Raw genomic sequence first — 10,058 nt, forward strand, 5'->3', positions numbered from 1 at the left:
AGGCCCCCGTGGTGTGGAGGGCTGGATGAACAGTAGACGGTGGAGGGGTGCCCGTGGAGGGGTGGTTGAACAGGACCCCGTGGTGTGGAGGGCTGGATGAACAGTAGACGGTGGAGGGGTGCCCATGGAGGGGTGGTTGAATAGGACCCCGTGGTGTGGAGGGCTGGATGAATAGTATACGGTTGAGGGGTGGTTGAACAGTAGCCGGTGGAGTAGCGCGCGGTGGAGGCTGGATGAACAGGAGCCCGTGGAGGCTGGAGGAGGTCGACAGTGGAGATGAACAGTATCCCGTGGAGTCCCGTTTTGCGGTACGCACACGCCTCCTGATGAACAGGAACACGTTTCGACCGTAGCGCTCCAACACAAGTCTGTTTCCTCCGTTTTGCGTTACGCCACACCCCTCCCGATCAACAGGACCCCCGTTTCGAACGTAGGAGGTCCATTTCCTCTGTTTTGCGGTACGCCAGACCCCTCCCGATGAATAGGATCCCGTTTCGAACATGGCCGGTCGAACACAAGGCCGTTTCCTCCGTTCTGCGGTACGCCAGGCCTCGTTTCCATCGCATGTTCCGTCCAAGCCCTCCCGATGAACACGACGCATTCCGTTGCCTCCCCATGAACACGACGCATTCCATTGCCTCCCCATGAACACGACACATTCCATTGCCTCCCCATGAACACGACGACGACGCTGTTTCTCCGTTCCGACCCAGCCATGTACACGAGCCCTCGCCGTACGTATGCGCGAGTAGGCGTTCAAGACCCCGCCCGTATGTACACATACATGGCCATATTTTCTTTCTTGCACCCTGACCGCTGTACGTACGTGTACATGCTACGTGCGCACCTCTACTACGACACGTACGCGCCTCTACATCGACCAGTATATATGTACGTACACGTTCGCGACCAGAATGACAACGCTACGTACGCTTCGACCAGGTGGGTCCCGACTGTCAGGCACTTCCTTGCATGCGAAGATGTAGCTGGTGGGTCCCAGCAGTCAGGGGGGTGAATCGTTTTTTTTGCCCGGAGGCACTTCCTTGCGTGCGAAGGTGTAGCTGGTGGGTCCCAGCAGTCAGGGGGGAAACATTTTTTTCGCGAAATACGGTGGCCCGTCTGGTGGGAACCCGCTGTCAGGTGGAGGAATAATTATTTTGCACGTAATAAGGAGGCACTTCCTTGCTGCGGCCGTGGACCCAGCTGTCAGCCTCTCCACGTACAATCCACGTCCGATGAATGTCGTTCCTTGACCATGTTGACCACGCCGCGCCGAGAGCACCAGGGCGGTGGACGACGGCGAGGCCTAGGAAGGGGACAACGGGGAGCCGGGGAAGACACGATAGTGGAAGCCCGCGCGGAGAGGAGTACGAGGGTTCACTAGTTCGGCTGCGGTGTGAGGCTGCCGTTGCCGCAGGGCCTGGCCAGCGGTGGGAATAGTAGGGGCGGTGAGGCCTCCGCGGTAGCACAGCCGGCCACGGGAGGCAGGAGCATGCGGCACGACCGGCACTGCTTTGGGCGGCTGGAGCAAGAAGACCAGAGGTTGAAGAAGCACTACGGCTGTTGGATGGACATTGTACGATCACTCGAGCTAGAATCGTTCATATTGACTAAAGTTGACAAAGGCCCCCGTCCCAGTCAACTTAGTAGGCCCACAAGTCAGCCTCCCACCATGGTGGGTCCCAGCTAGCAGAGGGAGTATTCATTTTTTGTGCGTAATAAGGAGGCACTTCCGATGGGTCCGAGCTGACAGCGGGGGGAATGTTTTTTTCACGAAATACGCTGGCCTGTCCGGTGGGTCCGAGCAGTCAGGAGGGAAACGTTTTTTTGCGAAATAAGGTGGCCCGTTCGGTGGGTCCTTGCTGTAAGGTGGAGGAATAATTATTTTGCGCGTAATAAGGAGGCACTTCCTTGCGGCCGCCTGGACCCAGCTGTCAACCTCTCCACGTACAGTACTCTTCTGATGGAAGTCGGTCGTTGACCACGTTGACCATGTCGCGCCAAGAGCACCACGGCAGTGGTCTGGACGACGGCGAGGCCTAGGAAGGGGACGACGTGGAGCCGGGGAAGACGCAGAAGTGGAAGCCCGCGCGGAGAGGAGTACGAGGGTTCACTGGTTCGGCTGCGGTGTGAGGCTGCCGTCGCCGCAGAATAACAGGGGGTGTGTGTGAGTGGAGGGATGGCCTGGCCAGCGGTGGGAGTAGTATGGGGGCGGTGAGGCCTCCACGGCAGCACAGCCGGCCACGGGAGGCAGGAGCAGGCGGCACGACCGGCGCTGCTTTGGGCGGCTGGACCAAGAAGACCAGAGGTTGAAGAAGCACTACGGCCGTTGGATGGACATCGTACGGTCACTGAAGTTTGAAACGTTTATTATTGACTAAGTTGACAAAGCCCTTGGTACGCTCCAACTTAGTAGGCCCACAAGTCAGCCTCCGAAACGGTGCGCCCCAGATGTCAGGGGGAGGAATCATTTTTTGGGCGGCCGAAGCTAAGAATATCCGAGATTGAAGAAGAAGCACGACATCCGTTGGATAGACATCCAACGGCCACTACTGCTAGAACCATGTGTTGACTATAATAAATTGGCAAAGCCTTGCATACGCGTCAACTTATTTTTTTAGGGGACGCGTCACTTAGTAGGCCCACAAGTGTGTGGCAGGGAACTTATAGCCCATTTGCGTTTTGTAAGAATGTACAACCCATTTTGGAATTCTAATGGAATTTACAACAGCCCATTTACAGTTTGTTAAAAGTACAGCCCATTTTCTAGCTAGGACATTGATTAATAATTTCAACCAACCGTTGAAGACAGAATTCAATAAAATTTCCCACATTTTGATGGGCTCCGAAATATTTTTATCCCGAAATTACTAGTCAGATGAAATATAAATTTGTATTACATAAAAATCCAATGAAACATTGCGCGCACAATAATGAAAATTTAAGATTTTCAAAATCCATAAATAATATTTTATAAACTAATTTCGTGTTTGGTGCATTTTTTATAGTTACTGCCCAGTTTTTATAATTACGTACCATTTATTATTTTTTAAAGACCATTTTCCTGTTAAGCCTAATGCCTCCCTCCTAGGAAAGATTTGCAGCCCAGCGGGGCGGAGAATAACAAGTTGACCTTGCCTGGGTATTCCTCAAAAAGTCGTATAGCTGGGCTAGCCATTTTCATCTTGAAAAAATTAGTATATGGGCTGGATATTTGGCCTGGGCTAGATGGGCCACAGCCCGCCCAGTTAATACCCTGATCTCCTCTGAACAACAACGAAATCATCGCCAAGTAAAACTCTGTAGTGCTTACGCCTAAAAAACACAAATACTGCTCGAGCTGCTTGGTCCCAGCTGTCGGCCACACCTTGTGCAATTCTCTCGTTTATATTGACTACATAGGTTGACAATGGTGTGGGACAGTGATGTCAGGAAACCAGGAGAAAGCCAAAAAAATAGTTGTACATAAAAAGGAGCCACTTGCGTACGTACGGCTATGGCCCTAGTGGGTCCCTAGTGTCATCCAATCAAAATAAAGTCATCTCCTGAATCCTCATGTTCATTGACGATGTTAACAATGCTCAGCGCCACGGCGAGCGCAATAACTCGAAGGACAACGGAGAGGGCCTCGCGGGCCCTACGGATGGTCTGATACAGCGCCCGCTACTCATTCTGGAAGCCAGGATCATCGGACACCTATGAGCACCTTCGAGAAACTAAGACGACATGAAACGGTAAGGCCGCGCTTGGGAGCTCCGATTTATTTCAAACCTGTATTAACATACAAGTGTAATTTACTCGTCATCGAAAACAACGTATAAAATACAGGCGTAATGAAACCAAGGGCCTGAGGACTATAAATAAAACCGGCGGGTTACGCGTGTAATTTGAGAGACCAGTGTATATTTTATGAGCACTGCTATATGGACGACATTACCAGACGATACATGCACGACGTGCGTATCATGCCATCCATGGGCAAGGCTGAAACAGCAGCTAACGGCTGGATTAGCAATCGTCCGAGTGTCGTTCAGCGTTTTTATCGTGTGTCAAGTACTTCCGATATTTTACTAGTCAAAATCGACCAATCAAGCGCCTTCTCCCGAGACCATCTGCTTTAATTTACAAGCGTCAGTTTTACAAGCTGTTTTGGTTGGAAAACGATGATCCAATCACGGCCTAATATCATGAGTTGGTCAGAAGATCATATGGTTTCACGTCTAACCTACCCGACTTGTCGTATAGGCTATGAATGAAACATCGGGCGATGAACTTCTTAAGCATGGAAACAACAGAAGAGGATGATCTTCTTAACAAGAAAATCACTGGCATTAGATCGACATGCAAAACAATACGAAGCATTATTCTCAGGAGGCACGGTGAACAGCTCGTGATGCCGCATGCCACAACATTCCAAGCTCAACTTTGCAATCAAACACAAGGCCTGGCATTACATAGACAATATTCAGAAAAAACTCTTAACACAGGAATGTCTCAGTAGAGTAACTATTTACTTCTAAACTGAACACAGGAATAGGAAAAAATACTCGACGCTGCTCATAGCAAGGGCGTCCCACTCAAAAATATCAAATGCATGTCTTCTGGCTAACATCAATGAGCAAATTTTGACAAGGTTTTCCAATTCCAATATATTAAACTAACGTCTTCTTGCTAACATGAATGATTAAACTTTGACAAGCTTTTCCCATTCAAAGTATGTAATGCCTATGATCGTGGAGTCCTGTCGCTTCTTGCTAACATCAATGATTAAACTTTGACAAGCTTTTCCCATTCAAAATATGTAATGCCTATGATCGTGGAGTCCTGTCGCTTCTTGTACTTGTTTGGGCACTTCTTCCCAGGGCACTCCACGTGTTGTAAAATTGCCAATGGTCTCTGCAGACTAGTCATGTCACCGGTGTCTAATATTTATGGCACCGGCTGTAGCAATGGAGGGATTCGGTGACAAACTAGGAAAATATGAAATTGGCACCTCTTTTGGCCTACATAGTGGAAGGCCTAATTGTAACATCCCAAAATTTTCCAAATTTTGGAATGTTAATAATAAGATACTATTGATTGAATTGCTTTGGTTTTCAGGAGAAACGAAAACCTTTTGAGTCCTTGTTTAAACTTTTATTTCTCACACCATGTTGGATAACATTTCCATCCAATAAGAAAACTATGGTTGAAAAGTTTATTCAATAATTTAAAGTGGCATTCATTTCTTTTGACACATTTGAAATATTTTGAAACCATATTAAATACTATGGAGTGAGAATAAAATGACTTTATCAAATGTGGTGGATAAAAATTTCATTTGAGGTTCTTTGATATTGGAGTTCCATTTGCAATTAGATCTTATTTGAAAATTTAATGCGATTCAGATATTTCCAAATTAACAAATAAATTTAATGAGAGGATATAATGTGACTTCCCCAAAAAAATATATTTGGAAATACAATTATCTTTTTGTGAATTTGCAAAACTCAAAATTCATTTTTGAGTAAATCAATTATGCCCATAAAGCATTAATAGTAGTTTGTGCACAAAATATATTTTTCTTAAATTCTGAAACTAATTTTTGTGGACTCTAAATAATATTTACACTAATGTAAACATTTTTATTATTTGTTTTAAGTGAATTTTTTGTGAACGTACTTATGTACGTAATTATATTTCAATCCTAATTCCTAAACTCTAGCTCGACCTAGTCCATTCTCTCTCTCTAAATCTCGCACACGCGTGAGGCAACAACACATCATAGCCGACCTTGTTTTTTTCCTTGCCTTTTCCCTTTGGGCCAATTTCTCCCACTAAGGCCCATACCAATCGATGGTCATCTTCCTCTCATCGTTAACGAACAGGAACAGAGAGAAACAGCCATGGCGTGCCAGATCCCCACCCCCACCCCACCCCTTCCCTCCTTTCCCTCGCCCTAAAACCGCTCTGAACGGACCCCCACTCCGCCCTGACTCTTTCTCTTCCGTTACCCACAATAAACCTCGCCCTAATGACCATTACCACACCAGAAACGGCTGCTATTGATGCCTTAACATTGAAGATGCGCCGCTCCGCTTCGGCTCTCTGCTATGGTATAAAAGGGGGGCCCGAGGAACCTCTATTCGCCCTGCATCTCCCAGTCCATGAACCCCTCTCCAACGCCCTTCGATTCCCGAGCAATTGCTCGTCGGAGTCGAGGCCGCCGTCTTCTTCCATTGAAGCTCACGACCTCTCTAGTGAGACCCTTGCTCTCAAACTCCTTACCTGGACGAGTTGTTCCCGTGCGAATTTTTCTGAAAATTTGTTTTCCGCAAGCATCAAGCCAGAGCACGACCTCCGCGAAGAACGCAACTGACCGGAGCTCCATGCAACTCCGGCGATATCTTCACGACACTCGAGGAAGGAGACGAGCACCTATCTGTGTCCCTCGCGACCGCCTCGTCGACCTCTACACTGTCCAACCGTTCAATGACGCCGGGGGTTTTCTTCTCGAACTCCGGCAAAACTCCAGCGAACTCTCACGGTGAGCACCCAGCCATTTTTTTCCTCAAGCGTGTTCTTATATGAAGAGGTATCAACCAATCAGAAGTGGCCACATGGCAGCTCAATGATAATCCCGTAATTTAATTTTCGGAAAAATATTCAAACTTTAGAAATTCGTATCTCCCAAATCGTATATCCGATTTCGGCAAATAAGATATCCCTGGGTAGGTGCATACCTCTAGTTTATTATAAAAATTTCAAATCTCACTTTTGCGCAAATTAAAATTTAGTTTTGATTTAAATACGAATTTGAGTAATTTTGCTATATCTTTTATTCTGTAAACCATATAAAATGTTTTATATATGGAAGTTGAACCTTAAGACCTAACCTTTCCGTTGGAACTGATGGATGAATTTTTCCAACATATTTTAGATGATGTTTTATCATCAACACCTTAATTTGACCTTCTTGGATCATCATTTAATAATTTAGTTGAAATAAAATTTGACTATAGGGTAAAACTCTTAGATTGATCCCTAGGGAACCTCTCTGGACATTTGATATCACCAAAAAAAAACTTTGAAGTTACAAGATTAAGGATTTAATCCTTTTATCTTGAAACTTATGCCACGCCAGTGTTATTTAACAATAATCTCATGATAGATTTGTTGATAGATTTGTTGTAAGAACTTGTCTCACAACCCATCTTCTATATCAAACCAAGATCTTCACTTAGTATCATTTCCAACCCTAGAATATTACTATGTCATATTTTCTTCCAAGACCACGCCTGATTCTATATCAACCCTAACCGTGCCCTAGAAATTATGATAATGGCAATCAAATAATTTGTGTTGTCATTTGGATTTTCATTTGGATGTTATTTGTGTGTTGAATGCTTGCTTGAATCATTGTTATGTGAATGTGGATATGCCGAGTGTCTTACTTGAGTTATTTATCGCGTTAGATTGCGACGAGTGCGAAGGTGAATTCTATGAGGAGGTAGAACCTTGTGACTACGAAACCGAAGGCAAGTTGCAAATTGATCATGCTTCGACCTATATTTTCATACTATGTATAACTCTTTAAATTTTAATACTATGCATGTTTTATAAAAGTTTTGCAAAGTATTATATTTATCTAGAGCCATAGGTTCAAGACTCACCATTTTCCATGCTTGCACAAAATGGGTGGGATGAAAACCAAACTTGTTTTCAACTTTAAACTTGCTCTCTTTGGAGCAAAGTTTGAGAAAATCTTTTTAAAACAAAATTATATATTGTTTTACTTCTATTCCCTGGGTGGGATGGTATGACGGGAGCGTCTACAAGTGATTGCGCCCATCGGGGTCTTGCAGCGAATGCGCCCGACTGGGGTCTTGCACACAGGTTTTGGTGGGGATTACCGTCCACGGGAATGAGATCTTCCAAGTATAGTTCGATGTAGCTTCCAGTACGGCCACATGCTACTATGGGCTCTGGCTTAGCTTAGTACTAACGGGAAACCCTTACCTCAGGACCGCCATCGGAGAGGAGCTTTCATTTCCTAAGTTGCGGGCGGCTTGGTCGGGTATAGGGGGTTGTTACGGAAAGGCTTCGTCGCAATGTCCTCCTAGTCGTACACCCAAGTGTGTAACGATAAACGGGGTTGGTTGTGTCATGTGGGGAACGTGTACGACCTCTGTAGAGAGTTTAACCTAATTGATTAGCCGTGCCCCCGGTTATGGGAAAATTGAGCAACTGAAGACTTGGACTGAAGAAGAATCTCCCCTCTCTTTTCTAAAAATCTATTTAAGGGTTAAAGTTGAGGAATGAGCACAGTGAATGTGTTTCACTTCAACCTTATGTATGTTTTAAACTATTTTAGAGAATGAGCACTAGTGTGTATATCCAAGTGTCTCGCTCCTACTTTTATACTAAAAAAACTATTTATTTCAAAGAAGTTTTACAAAATTTAGTATTGTAGAAAATTGGCTTTATGCAAAGGAACCCTCCACCAATATTTACCCTGCATATATAATCTGTTATACTCTCCTTTGCAACTTGCGAGTACATTCCACGTACTCATCTGCACCTGTCATGTGCAGATCTCGACAGATTAAGAGACGATAGGGTTATGGTCTACACTCAACGAGCCCAGTGGCATTGATGGAGCCTAACTTAGCGACTACGTATAATTCCGCTGTATTATCTGCCAGCTTGAGCTGTGCCTAAGGTATGATTTATATATATCTGGATCTACTGTTGTAGTAGAATGATGTATGTCTTACTGATATTTATTTTTGTTACTGTGTGTGCTAGCTATGATCCAGGGATAGCACAGTAAGCACAGAGACTTGGATTTTACCAAATCCGGATCGTTACACTAATACTCTGTAAAGCTTCTCGGACATTTCTTCTGTAATGTAGCGCAAACAATGACTGCTTCTTTCTGCAAAGTGGAACGACCAACAAGACCCTGTAATGCAGCAGTTTGCCTTGGACACATTGGCTCCTTTTGTGCAGCTGAACTAAAATCGAAGTCGGAATAAAACCAAGCTTTAATTTTGATATCCCTGTAAGCAACAAAAGGTATAAGGGAAACAATTACTGAGAAATAACGGTTGATGACTTGTACTTCCAGAAGAAAAACATCTACTGATCTACCTTATCTTAATGGGAAACAAAGCAGGAGAGTAGCAATTCTCAATCAGTGTGATTCATTCATATTAACTGAGACATTATCTTAACAATGCCTTGTTTCAAGATGTATAAAGAACGAAAAAGCAGAAAAGTATCATTCCTAAAACATTGCGACTGATTCATTTTAACAGAGACATTATCTTAACAATACCTTGGTTAAACATGTCGAAAGAACTACAAAGAAGGATAGTACCATTTGTAAAACATTGTAAGTCTGTAACTGATATATAATAACAGAGACATTATCTGAACAATACATTTCTTAAACATGTACTCCGACCGATCCCTAACAGAAATGGTACTCTTGCCGATCCCTAACAAGTGTTTGCAGTTTTGAACTAAGATTCAGATCCAAGGTAGAGTGGGCGCAACAAGAATATGGCTTCCATCTACTTATAAAGAGGGTGATGCAGAGTTTGTTGTAACAAAGCAACAAGCATCATGTCTGGGTTGGTTTCATTTTTGTTCACTACTTAATGGGAAAAGACAGCAATACAATAGCTTCAATTCAACATTTATTTAAAACAGTACCAATACAAGTAGCACAACATCTCAAAGCACACTGCACAATCATGTGGATGAAGGCCTGTACTGACCTTTCATGAGACCGACAACGATAAAATACGAATCTGCCAACACGAATAGGAAATCCAATCTCATTTTGTGTAGTTGCATTGAAACATGCAGCCACAAAAATGGTAATCCCGCCAATCCCTTACAAGTGTTGCAGTTTTGAAATAAGATTCAGTAGTTAATTCTAAGAGTGGCATCAATTACTGGCTTATAAAGGGGGTGATGCTGAATTTGTTGTAACAAAGCAACAAGCATCATGTCTGGGTTGGTCCCATTTTTGTTCACTACTTAATGGGAAAAGGCAGCAATACTATAGC

At 44.3% G+C, this 10,058-nt stretch overlaps 1 long non-coding RNA gene across 1 annotated transcript; it reads left to right on the forward strand.

The window, feature by feature from the left end:
• Positions 1-5,924: 5,924 nt before the first annotated feature.
• LOC119297651 lies at positions 5,925-7,517 on the forward strand. The gene is made up of 3 exons (XR_005145697.1): positions 5,925-6,239; positions 6,319-6,526; positions 7,455-7,517. It is a non-coding gene; the product is annotated as an uncharacterized LOC119297651 (long non-coding RNA).
• Positions 7,518-10,058: the final 2,541 nt, after the last annotated feature.

Source organism: Triticum dicoccoides, chromosome 5A, assembly GCF_002162155.2.
Source record: "Triticum dicoccoides isolate Atlit2015 ecotype Zavitan chromosome 5A, WEW_v2.0, whole genome shotgun sequence".
Classification (NCBI taxonomy): domain Eukaryota; kingdom Viridiplantae; phylum Streptophyta; class Magnoliopsida; order Poales; family Poaceae; genus Triticum; species Triticum dicoccoides.